The sequence below is a fragment of the Aethalodelphis obliquidens genome, unplaced genomic scaffold, assembly GCF_003676395.1.
Source record: "Aethalodelphis obliquidens isolate GAN/ISIS:26980383/991018 unplaced genomic scaffold, ASM367639v1 scaffold17, whole genome shotgun sequence".
NCBI lineage: Eukaryota > Metazoa > Chordata > Mammalia > Artiodactyla > Delphinidae > Aethalodelphis > Aethalodelphis obliquidens.
Window position 1 is genome coordinate 19862215 of NW_020837961.1, and position 14263 is coordinate 19876477.

Consider the following 14263-nt stretch of genomic DNA (forward strand, 5'->3'; position numbering starts at 1 on the left):
ATTTAAAAAAAAAGATTGGGGCTTCCCTGGTGGCACAGTGGTTGGGAGTCCGCCTGCCGATGCAGGGAACACAGGTTCGTGCCCCGGTCCCACATGCCACAGAGCGGCTAGGCCTGTGAGCCATGGCTGCTGAGCCTGCGCGTCCGGAGCCTGTGTTCCGCAACGGGAGAGGCCACAACAGTGAGAGGCCCGCGTACCGCAAAAAAAAAAAAAAAAAAAAAAAAAAAGATTGCATAGTTTCCAGGGAAATTATTTTTTAAAAAACTATAAAGATTTGAACAGCAAAGGAAACAATTTACAGAGAGAAGAGTGTACCTACAAAATGGGAAGAAACATTTGAAAAACATATCTAATATATAAAATACATAATATGCTCAAACAACTGAGTAGGAAAAAAACAACAAATAACCTGATTTTATTTTCAATGACACTTTGCTTTGCTTTAATATTTGTCTTTTTCTGCCTTTGAAGTGAGCTCTTGATTACAAAATATCAAATGACAGTCAAAAATGCCAGCCACTGGCACAGAATGGAGAAGCCCACAAGTAAGGACATATAGCAGCAGGTGGCAAGAGGTGGGAAGTGATTGAAGCAGTGGTTACAAATGTTCACAAGAAGCTAAAACTATCCAACAGATTGTGCCCTAATGTTAGTACAGGTTAGACTAGTCACTACCTTGGTGCGTGACCTCAGTATTTTTGGCTTCAGATTGTACATGGCAATACAATTTCTTCCAGTTAAGAGTTCTTGGCTTGCACCAATGACGGTAGCTGGAGGGCACCGGACCAGTCTATTAGTTTTTCAAAACGCTGTTGTAGACCTGAAAGATGTACTGGGAGACGTCAGGAGCTCTGCACTTAGTGACAGCGTGTAACTGGGGTTTCCTGGCTGGTCTACAGAGCTTGGCCAAAATCCAAATGCCATTAGTGAGCTTCAGGGATTGATACAGAATGTCCTGCTCTTCCACATTCGTCTTGGCAACAGTATCAACATTGTTGTTTTGCAACTTGCTGAAAACAGTGTCAGCATTTAAATGACATCCCTTAATCTGAAACTGAAGTTCATTTTCATTGGGAATATCCTTCCATGTTGCAAGGAAGACCTGGTACTCCATTTTGCTGTCTTCTACAAAAAACCACGTTGAGTGGGATGAGGCAGCTGAAGCAGAAGACATCAGTGTTGTTTTTCACAGCCACCTGCAGGTTGTTCAGAGGTTCTATCTTCATGAATGGGCCCAAGATGCTGAGAGGCAGGGAGCCATCAACGCTCTGGTTTGGCATCAGTGGTGTAGGGATGGCCAGAGGAGTGCTGGGGATGACACCAAACCTATTATTGTTAAACTGAATTGCAAAGTCTGTCATGTGCTGCAGAGCTTTGTTGGTGAAGGTCATTTCCATATAGATGTGCCCTTGGCGGTGAGTAAATATTCCCGAAATCTCCTTTAGCCTTTACTGCAGGCAGCCAGACAGCCTTTGAAGCCACATATCCACCAGGCGTCATGCCTATCCTCATGGAGAGGTCAAATAGGTCATTCAGACCACTGCTGACCACAGCAGGAGTAGGTGAAGGAGCAGAGGTTGCAGGCACTGATGATGGATGAAGGATTGTCCCACCAGACTATCTAGCCCTCCACCCAGGAGATCCATCTTTTCGAATTATAGTTTTCTCCAGATATATGCCCAGGAGAGGGATGGCTGGATCATATGGCAACTATACTTTTAGTTTTTTGAGGAACCTCTATACGGTTTTCCATAGTGGCTGCACCAATTTACATTCCCACCAACTGTAGAAGGGTTCCCTTTTCTCCACACCCTCTCCAGCATTTATTATTTGTAGACTTTTTAAATGATGGCCATTCTGACCAGTTTAAGGTGATACCTCATTGCAGCTTTGATTTGCATTTATCTAATAATTAGTGATGGTGAGCATCTTTCCATGTGCCTTTTGGCCATCTGTATGTCTTCTTTGGAGAAATGTTTATTTAGGTCTTCTGCCCATTTTTTAAATTATTTTTTTTTGTGTGTGATTGAGTTGTATGAGCTGTTTATATATTTTGGAAATTAAGCCCTTGTTGGTTGCATCATCTGCAAATAGTTTCTCCCATTCAGTAGGTTGTCTTTTCATTTTTTTTTACGGTTTCCTTTGCTGTGCAAAAACTTGTAAGTTTGAATAGGCCCCATTTGTTTACTTTTGCTTTTATTTCTATTGCCTTGGGAGACTGACATAAGAAAATGTTGGTACGATTTATGTCAGAGAATGTTTTGCCTATGTTCTCTTCTACAAGTTTATGGTGTTATGTGTTATATTTAAGTCTTTAAGCCCTTTTGAGTTTATTTTTGTGCATGGTGTGAGGATGTGTTCTAACTTCAATGATTTACATGCAGCTGTTCAACACTCCCAACACCACTTACTGAAGAGGCTGTCTTTTCTCCATTGTATATTCTTGCCTCCTTTGTCGAAGATTATTTGACCATTGGTGTGTGGGTTTATTTCTGGGCTCTGTTTCATTGATTCATATGTCTGTTTCTGTGCCAATGCCATGCTGTTTTGATTACTGTAGCTTTTGTAGTATTGTCTGAAGTCTGGAAGGGTTATGCCTCCTGCTTTGTTCTTTTTCCTCAGGATTGCTTTCGCAATTCTGGGTCATTTGTAGTTCCATATAAATTTTAAAATTATTCTAGTTCTGTGGAAAATGTCATGGGTGATTTGATAGGGTTTGCATTAAATCTGTAGATTGCTTTGGGTACTATGGCCATTTTATCAATATTAATAATTCCAGTCCAATGGGATATCTTTCCATTTCTTTGAGTCATCTTCACTTTCCTTTATTAATGTTTTATAGTTCTCAGCATACAAGTCTTTCACTATCTTTGTCAGGTTTATTCCTAAGTATTTTAGTTTTTTGGATGCAATTTTAAAAGGGATTTTTTCCCATTTCCTGATATTTCATTTTTAATGTAAACACATGCAACTGATTTCTGTACATTAATCTTGTATCCTGCTACCTTGCTGAATCTGTTTATCAGTTCTAGTAGCTCGTGTGGAGTCTTTTCTATATATAGTATCATGTCATCTGCATATAATGACAATTTTACCTCTTCCCTTCCAATTTGCATACATTTCTTTCTCTTTCTTATCTGATCGGTATGGATATACTTCCAATATTACGTTGACTTAAAGTGGTGAGAGTGGGCATCCTTGTCTGTGTTCCAGAGGCTAAGTGCTTTTCACCATTATGTATCATATAGGCTGTAGGTTTGTCAGAAACAGTTTTTAGTATGTTGAGATATGTTCCCTCAATAGCCACTTTCGTAAGAGTTGCTTGTGAGCTCCCAGAGTTCATAGAGGTGGCATCAAGAAGGAGGCTGCTATGGCAGCTCTGCCCCTCCCTTCACCCGCCCCTCAACAATGGTGTTTTGCTTCTATGGCCGGCCTGTGCTTCTTCTGCATAAACCCAGGTTGGGCCGGTACCACACTCCAGCCCCTTCAGGCTGTCTCCATGCAGCCAACCCCAGTCCTCTCCCCTGGTTTTTCCTCTGAAGCCCCAGTTTTAACACCCAGCCCCACCCCACATACCAGTAGGCACACTTCTTGGGCTGGGGACTGCACAAGGTAGCACAGATCCTCTGTGCAGGTCTCTATTTTGTCTGCTGCAAACTTGCTGCTGGGCTCTCCTCCAACCCTCCGAAGCTCCTTTTCTGCCCCAGCTGATCTCCTCACTGGTGAAGGGGCTTCCCAGGGTGGGGTAACCTTTCCTCTTTCACAGCTTCCTCCCAGGGGTGCAGGTTTTCTTCTTTTTTTCTTTCATCCTATCTCATTACATGGAGACCTTTCTTGCACTTCTGGGTGTCTGAGATCTTCTGCTAGCATTCGGTAGGTATTCTGTGAGGACTGTTCCACATGTAGATTTTTTTCTGACATATTCATGGGAGGAGATGAACACCGTGTCCTTCTATTCCGCCATCTTGATTCAATCTCTATATGATTTTTTTGCCTTTTTTCTTCTACTTCAGGAAATCAAGTGATCAATGCCTGAAGGAGACTACCAGAGGTCCAAGGACACAAGAAATATCAAGGTCATCACACAAACTTCAGCCCCACAGCACCCCTAAAACCAAGAACCTGAGGAAGCAAAAGAGGGGACAAACTGACTTAAAGAGGACATTAGTCATGTATACCACATGCAAGAGTATATCAAGGGGCTTGTTTCCACTGATGTTGACAAGAGACGCTACAAAGGCACTTTAAGTTTCCAATACAATGGGGAGGAAAAAATTATTACAACATTGGCATTGTAATGTATTTTTCCCTGACCATCATTGAGGTTGTGTCCTCTTCATATGTAAAATGATCGTTTTTATTTCTTTTACTGTGAAATTTAATTTCATAGGTTCCAGATATTTTTGTTTGCTTCTATTTTTCCTCTTGATTGAGAGGCACTTCAAATATACCTTATAGTTGTGGTGTCTTCTCCCACATCCTTCCAAGCCAATTACTGTGCACACAGTCACTAAAAAATTTGTCAAGGAACTTGTTGTCACAGGTCATCCATCACTCAAGACACTTGATATGAGGGCCATCTGCCATGCACAGCCTTACATCAAGAGCTCTGTACTGAGCTCTTTGCTCTCAACTTGTGGACCAGTTAAAGGACAGGATGAGGATATCGTTAAACCTCACAACCTACAGCGAACCACATTGGTCAATCCTCAAACATCATTGCCAAGCTGACAGACAACAGGCCTGGGAGCTTCTCCTATGATGTTCCCCAGCTTGCCACCAAGACATCTGGTCTGGACCATGTCACCAACCACAGAGCACTGAAGTGTAGACTCAACGTGCAGACCAGAGAATGTCAAACATAAATGTGATCAGGACTCCAAACTCAGGCAGCAGGCAAGAGATCTGCCTGGGTCTCCAACCTGTTTTGCTAGATCTTCCTCTCCTACCTACCCCCTCCTCACAAAAATGTAAGACTCAGGTCCCTTTCATCCTCTGAGGATACTCAGAGACCTGATCTGTGGAATTATCCACAGCCTTTATCCTCTTCCCAGTACAACTGGACTTGGATTCACACAGGCACACCAAATGACCATAAGGACACCTGCCCCAATGCTAAGCATTGACTCCCAGCCTCTACCCAACTCACCTCACCTGAGCCCAATCCAGGCCTGCACTGTCCCCCAACCTCCACCATCTACGCATGTTCCAGACCAACCCCTCAGAATTGTCTTCATGATGGGACAAGGGATGCGGGGAGGGCTCCAGGTTCAGAACACCTTTCATTTCATCCTCCTAAGAAGCCTTCTCCTACAAGTCAGATGTTTCACCTCTTAGGGGAATCTGGGTGATACTGACCCATGTCCCAGTCCACATTCTCCAGGAGGACCTTCTGGTCTCCTCTGAGGGGAGTGACCCGCCCTGCCCCAAGGCACGGAAGATTCAGCCTCCAGGCTAACAGGGCTCAGAGGCGACTACTGGAGTAAAAGAAAGAAGAAAGGAGCAGAATTTGTCTCATGAATTAGCACTTCCCCAGCTGTGGTTTATGTACAAATTTCAGAACACCAGATATATTGAGAACTGCACAGCCCATCTCATGTAATGTTATGAATTGTGTAAATTTAACTTATGTTTTAAATGGAGGCTACCAAACTGTCATATGAAGTATTTAGTAATTTTTTTAAAATTTAAATTGTTTCCTGATCCTTTCACAACATATGTCATTATGCTATACACCCACCATTTCTACAGTACTGTATGTCAATAATATCTCAATAGAACTGAAAGAAAAATAAAGGAAAATATTGGTAAATTAATAAGAAACCGAGTCAACACATAGGAAAATATTAAGTTATAATGTCAGTAGGAAGCTATTAATTAATTAACATTTACTTGTCTTCAGTGTGCAAGTGACTGGAATTTGGGAAACAGGATAAAATAGACACCTATGGGGATGAAAATTTCCGTGTTTTTTAAGCTGAGCCTTTCCTGAACCTAGAATTTTTGTCTCTGAGAGAGAGTTCTACTGAAAACCATAATAGAGGATATTGTCTTCATCTTATAAATTTTGGTTATTAAAATTCACTAGAAATGGTATTTGGTTAGTTTCTTCATGATAATGAGATCCTCTCAATGTTACATATTGTACAGATACTTTCACTTCCAGTCATCTCTTGTATGGTTTTTTGGTTTTGTTTTGTCACCAAGTTTTATTTACTTGAGTGTAAAAGAGGATGTTAGTAGTCTCAGTGTAGTCTATGTCCCTAAATTGTGTCAGATTCAAACTCTTAGGCACAACTCACGTCTCCTGGAACAAAAACTGCATTTTAACAATATTTTCAGGTGACTCACATGCACAATTTTTACTAAGTAGGGAAAGTATACTTATTCGCACTTTGACAGCAAATTTGAATAACATGGTGATCTTTTAAAAATACTGATGCCCAGAAATACTATTTTACTGAATCATTTTCAGTCCTGGGCATGGGAATTTTTTAATGTTTTCCAAGTAATAATGATGTGAGGCAAAGTCTGAGAATTCCTATAGGTGAAGAGCAAGGGAAACAGTTCCCTGACTTGTTCTGGTCTTCATCCAACATGGGAAGAAACTCTGACCTGGGTCAAGAAAGTGTGGATGGTTTTTTTAGAGAATGGGATTGTATTAGGAAGGGCAAAGAGCCTAATCATTTTTCCATGTGAGAATCTGTCTCAGGGAAGCTTCTCTCTCTCTCTTTCTCTAGGATTTCTTCCCTTAGTGAGGAAGACTCCAGACGGCCTCCTGGTTGAGGTCTCAAGACCAAAGAAAAGATAAAAGCAAAGTAAAGGAAGCTCAGGTTGAGTTACTCAATTTGACTTGAATATATTTCAGGGAGGAGTTCCATCAGCATTAAGTTTGAAGAACGTGTGCTTCATGTCCCCCTTCAACAACAACTTGGCTTCATTCACAGACAAGTGTCTTTGTGGGAGGTGTAGTATACAGCACCATACATCAAGGGGACCAGGAGGAATCTCACCCATCTGTGCACAGGGTAATAGGCATAGAGACCTCAGTCCCAGCTCTGGACTTGGCAGTCATCTGTTAACTGGCTTCTCTTGGATAAAGCCCAGGGGCACCTGGAAAATACTATTTTACTCCATCACTCATGAATAAAAGAGGCTTTGAGGATATCCAGGTTTCTAGTAGAGAAGTGCTAGCACAATGTTGGAGGGGGAAAAAAAAAAAAAATATATATATATATATATATATATATATGAGTTTGGATACATTGGACAAAGTAAAGGGAATAGTTTCACTTTACCAACATCACACCCCCACCAAGATTGCACAATTTAGGGCCAAGAGAGATCTTCCTGGCCCATGATTTCCCCTGCAGGGGCAAGTGAAAGCATGTGAGTGAGCATGAAGCTTCTCCAACTGTGTGGGATGCTGCCAAAAAGGCCTGTTATTTTCTGGCCCCTTCCAGAGTGCTGAATCATGAGCTGCATGACTGGGGGTGGGGAAGACGTAGCAGATAGGATTCTGGTAAGGCATTAATGTGCTGCAGAGTCTACTAGCTGTATTACACACTCCATCAAGAAGCCCATCCATGAGCCAACAGGGAGGCCTCACCCATAGATCCTCCCAACTGGCCAATGGGCACCCTTGGTCCTCTGTAAATTGTACCAACACAAATCCTCACACTGTGGTCAGTTCAGCATGTGTGCTCCCAACCAAGGCACTGAGGGAAAGATTTGGCACACAGCTTGAGAACACACACAGGTAGACGGCTCACATCTGCAGGCCAGAGACAGACCATAAATTTCTGCATTAGCACCACCCTTAGGAGAAGAAAAGAGGGGCTGTCAGTACCCAGCCTATTGTGTTGCAAGATCAAAAGACAGCATATAAGCTCAAGAATTCTGCCAAAGCTGTGATAGGAACCGTGAAACAGGTTTATCCATAAAGGTCTGAGAAAGCTGCAGAATCTCTAGAGGGCTGACAGAAGGTGTTTCTCTCCTGAAGACAATTAGTAAATGCTGGAGGAGGTGACCACTACTTCAGAAGTGAAAACAGCAGCAGAAAACCCCAAGAATATTTTTTAAAAATCAAAGTAATCTAATGACATTAAAGGATTGCCAGTCTTTCATTTATCAATCCCAAAGACTTAGAAATCTACAATCTACCTAATAAATAATGAAAAAACACTGCTATAAGAAAGCTCAGTGAGCTACAAGGAAAGACAGAAAGACAATTCAATGGAATCAGAAAAAACATGAAGAAAAGAAAAATACAACAGACAAAAATTGTAAAAAAGAACCAAAAAAAAAAAATCTGGAGCTGAAATGAATGAAATGAAAAAATTAATAGAAAAATTTATAGCTATGATAGTGTTTTAACAAATATGCAGATAAAATGAAGTACCTCATGACATAAAAATATGAAAGGAGAAGAATAAAAGAATGAAAAACTTATAGGCATACAAAGATAAGTTGCTATTAGCATAAAATGTACTGTTTTAACTATGAGATGTTTTATGTGTGTCTCATGGTAACTACAGAGCAAAGATCTTTAGTAGAATCACAAACATTAAAAAATTAAACACAGCATACTGACACGGTAAACCACCAACTCACAAAGGTAGATAGACACGGAGGGGAAAAAGAAACAATGGAGTTACAAAACAATCAGGAAGTAATTAATAAGATGGCAGTAATAAGTCCTTACGTATCAAAAATCACTTTAAATGTAAATGGATTGAATTCACAAATCAAAGCCATAGAGTGGCTGGCTGGATAAAAAAATATAAGGCCCAATTATATTTTGCATATAAGACACTCATTTCAACTTTTTTTAAAAAAATTATTTGTTTATTTTTTGGCTGCGTTGGGTCTTCGTTGCTGCGTGGCTTTCTCTAGTTGTGGTGAGTGGGGGCTACTCTTCATTGCAGTGTACAGGCTTCTCATTGCAGTGGCTTCTCTTGTTGCGGAGCACGGGCTCTAGGGCTTTAATAGTTGTGGCGTACAGGCTTAGTTGCTCTGCGGCATGTGGGATCTTCCTGGACCAGGGCTCAAACCCATGTCCCCTGCATTGGCAGACGGATTCTTAACCACTTCACCACCAGGGAAATCCCCTCATTTCCAGGGGAAGTCCCCTAAGCTTTAAAGACACGCTTAGGGTCAAGGTAAAGACATGGATGATTATATTCCATGCAAGTGGAAGCCAAATAATGTGGAGGTAGCCATACTTATATCAGACAAAACAGACTTTAAGCCAAAAACCATAATAAGACACAAGGCAGGTCATTATATAATGACACAAGGGTCGATACATCAAGAAGATATAACAATTGTAAATATATACACACCCAACATCAAAGCACCTAAATATATTAAGCAAACACAGATCTGAAGAAAGAAATAGACAATACAGTAATAGTAGGGGACTTCAATACTCCCTTCTCAGCAATGGATAGATCATCCGTAGAGTAAATCAACAAGAAAACACTGGTCTATACCTTACATCAAATGGACTTAACAGGCATATATAGAACATTCTATCCAACAACTTGTTCTCAGGTGCACATGAAACATACTCCAGGAAAGATCATATGATAGGACACAAACATGTCTTAGCAAATTTAAGAAGATCAAAATTATACCAAATATCTGAACACAATTATATAAAACTAGAAATCAACAAGAGCATAAATGGAAAATCTAAAAATATGTGGAAACTAAACAGTACACTTCAGTGGGTCAAAAAGGAAAGCCAAAGAGAATTTTTTTAAAAAAAATCTCAAAACCAATGAAAATGGAAACACAACATACCAAAACTTATTGGATGCTGCAAAAGAAGTTCAAAGAGGAAAGTTTATAGTGATGAATGCATACGACAAGAAATTAGAAAGCTCTCAATCTAACTCTACACCTCAAGGAAGTAGAAAAAGAAATTTATTCCAAAGTTGGCAGAGGTTAGGATATCATAAAGACTAGAGTGGAAATAAATAAATAAAACATATACAAGAAAGGATCAATAAACTAAAGGCTGGATTTTCAAAAATATAAAATTTTCAAACTTTTAGCTAGACTAGGAAAATAGAAGACTCAAAATTAGAAATGAGAGAGGAGACATTACAACTCATACTACAGAAATACATAGGATAAGAGACTACTTTGAACAATTGTATGCCAACAAATTAGATACTCAGGAAGAAACTGATACTTCCTAGAAACTCACTACCTACAAAGACTGAATCAGGAAGAAATAGAAAATCTGAATAACAATGTAAAGCTATTATACTCCAGTAAAGATGTTAAAAAAAAAAAAAAGAAAATCTGAACAGACCAATGATAAGGGATCGAATCAGTAATCAAAAAAGCTCCCAACACAGAAAACTCAAGGACTAGATGAATTTATTGGTGAATTCTACCAAACCTATGAAGAATTAACACCAGTAATTCTCAAACTCTTCCAAAAAATGAAAGACTAAGGAATACTTCCAAACTTGTTCTATGAGAGGAGGATTTCCGGGACACCAAAGCCAGATAAAGACTCTACAAGAAAAGAAAACTGGAGGCCAATAAAACTGGTTAATATAGATGCAAAAATTCTGAACAAAATATGAGCAAATCAAATTCAACAATACCTGAAAGGGATTATCCACTGGGACCAAATGGGATTTATCACTGGGATATAAGAATAGTTCAATGGTACACAAACAAATATGTGGGATACACCATATTAATAGAGTAAAAATAAAAATCACATGATCATTTCAGTAGATGCTGAAAAAGCACTGGACAAAATGCAATTCTTTTATGATTAAAAACTCTGAACAGATTGAGTATAGGGGGAACATACCTCCACATAATTAAGTCCATACATAACAAGCCCACAGCTAACATCATACTTGATGGTAATAAGGTAAAAGCTATTCTGCCAAGAACAAGAACAAGACAGTGATGTCCACTGAATCACTCTTATTCAGTATAGTACTGGAAGTATTAGCTGGGGAAATCAGGAAACACAAAGAAAGGCACCCAAATCAGAAAGGAAGAAAATTCTCATTGAAGATGGTATGATTCTGTATACAAAAAATCCAAAAGAGTCCCAAAATGTTGTAACTAATCAACAAAGTAGGTAAAATTGCAGTATATAAAATCAACATACATCATCAGTTGTATTTCTACACACAAGTAGTAAAACATCTGAAAAAATAAACTATCTAATTTACAATAGCATCAAAAATAATATGATACTTAGGAATAAATTTAGTAAAGTTGGTGAAAAGTCTCTACATTGAACACTACTAACTAATTTTTGACAAGGTAACCAAGAACAACCATGGGGAAATAATAGTGTCTTCCATAGATGGTGTTGGAAAACCTGGATAAATGTAAGCAAAAATAAAATTGGACCCCTATATAAAACAACTCACAATAATTAACTCAGGATGGATCAAAGACTTGAACCTAAGACTTGATACCATAAAAGTCCTAAAAGAAAATGTAAGAAACTCCTCCACATTGGTTTTGATGATGTGACTTTTTTTTTTTTTTTTTTGGATATGACACTAAAAGCACAAACAACAAAGGCAGAAATCAACAACTGAGAATAAATCAAACTTAAAAGCTTCTGTGCAACAAAATAAACAATCAACAAAATGAAAAGTTAACCTACCAAATGGGAAAAAATGCAAATTATATATTCAATAAAGGGGCATACAATCAAAGTACATTAAAAAAAACCTCATAAAATGCCACAAGATACCAACTAATCCAATGTACAGATGGGTAAAGGAAATGGTTTTTGTTTTTCCAAAAAAGACATACAAATGGCCAATAGACATATGAAAATGTGCTCAACATGAGTAATCATCAGTACAATGCAAATCAAAACCACAATAAGACATTATCTCACACCCGTTAGAATGGCTATCATCAAAAAGACAAGAGATAAGCATTGGTGAGGATGTGGACAAAAGGGAACACGGGAACTGTTAGTGGGGATATAATTTTTGCAGCCACTATGAAAAACAATATGAAGGTTTCTCAAAAAAGTAAAAATAGATCTATTATATGATTCAGCAATTCCAATTTCTGGTATTTATTCAAAGAAAATAAAAGCACTAACTTAAAAAGATATATGCACTCCCATATTTACAGCAACATTACCCACAATAGCCAAGATATGGAATCAACCTAGGTTCTTATCAACAGATGAATGGATAAGAAAGATGTGATATTTATATCTATATATTTATCTACATATACATACACACAATGAATATTATTAAGCCATTAGAAAGAAGAAAATTCTACCATTTTCCACCATTGATGGCCTTGGGAACATTATGCTGAGATAAATCAAAAAGAGAAAGACAAATACTACCTGATATCACTTATATGTAAAATCCAAAAAAAAAAAAAAAGCCAAACTCACAAGAATGTTGGTTATCAGGGGGCTGAGATGTGGGGAATAAGAGAGATGTTTAAGGGTACAAACTTTTAACTAATAGTAAATAATTCCTAAAGATCGATGCACAGTATAGTGAATATAAACAATGGTATTGTATTATAATCAAACTTACTAATAGACTAGATCTTAATTTTTCCAACCACAATAATGAAACAATGATTAGAAAATTGAAACAGTATCAAGCATCTTTTGTGCCCACAACACTATGAGATTAGAAATCTATTTCAGGAAAAAAAAAAAAAACTATAATAAACAAAACAGGTGGAGGCTAAACAATATGCTACTAAATAACCAAGAGATCACTGAAGAAATCAAAGAGGAAATCAGAAAATACCTAGAAACAAATGACAATGAAAACATGATGACCCAAAATCTATGGGATGCAGCAAAAGCAGTTCTAAGAAGGAAGTGTATAGCAATACAATCCTACCTCAAGAAACAAGATAAATCTCAAATAAACAGCCTAACCTTACACCAAAAGCAACTAGAGAAAGAAGAACAAACAAAAACCCAAAGCTAGTAGAAGGAAAGAAATCATAAAAATCAGAACAGAAATAAATGAAACAGAAACAAAGAAAGCAGTAGCAAAGATCAATGAAACTAAAAGCTGGTTCTTGAGAAGATAAATAAAATTGATAAACCTGTAGCCAGACTCATCAAGAAAAAATGGGAGAGGACTCAAATCAATAAAATTAGAAATGAAAAATAAGTTACAACTGACACTGCAGAAATACAAAGGATCACAAGAGACTACTATAAGCAACTATATGCCAATAAAATGGACAACCTGGAAGAAATGAACAAATTCTTAGAAAGGTACAACCTTCCAAGACTGAACCAGGAAGAATAGAAAATATGAACAGACCAATCACAAGTAATGAAATTCAAACTGTAATTTAAAATCTTCCAGCAAACAAAAGTCCAGGACCAGATGGCTTCACAGGCGAATTCTATCAAACACTTAGAGAAGAGCTAACATGCATCTTTCTCAAACTCATACAAAAAATTGCAGAGGGAGGAACACTACCAAGCTCATTCTACTAGGCCACCATCACCCTGATACCAAAACCAGACAAAGATACTACAAAAAAAGAAAATTACAGAGCGATGTCACTGATGAACACAAATGCAAAAATCCTCAACAAAATACTAGCAAACAGAATCCAACAACACATTAAAAGGATCATATACCACAATCAAGTGGTATTTATCCCAGGGATGCAAGGATTCTTCAATATATGCAAATCAATCAATCTATGTGATACACCATATTAACAAACTGAAGAATAAAAACCATATGATCATCTCAATAGATGCAGAAAAAGCTTCTGACAAAATTCAACACCCATTTATGATAAAAACTCTCCAGAAAGTGGGCACAGAGGGAAGCTACCTCAACATAATAAAGGCCATATATGACAAACCCACAGCAAACATCATTCTCAATGGTGAAACACTGAAAGCATTTCCTCTAAGACCAGGAATAAGACAAGGATGTGTATTCTCTGCTATTATTCAACATAGTTTTGGGAGTCCTAGCAATCAGAGAAGAAAAAGAAATAAAAGGAATCCAAATTGGAAAAGAAGAAGTAAAACTGTCACTGTTTGCAGATGACATACTATACATAGAAAATCCTAAAGATGCCACCAGAAAACTAGTAGAGCTCATCAATGAATTTGGTAAAGTTGCAGGATACAAAATCAATACACAGAAATCTCTTGCATTCCTATACACTAACAATGAAAGATCAGAAACAGAAATTAAGGAAACAATCCCATTTACCATTGCAGCAAAAAGAATAAAAT

General features: G+C 38.1%; 1 pseudogene; it reads right to left on the reverse strand.

Annotated features, from left to right (window-relative positions):
* Positions 1–474: 474 nt before the first annotated feature.
* On the reverse strand, positions 475–1646 carry LOC113626026 (AP-2 complex subunit beta pseudogene; annotated as a pseudogene).
* Between the last annotated feature and the right edge of the window lie 12617 nt (positions 1647–14263).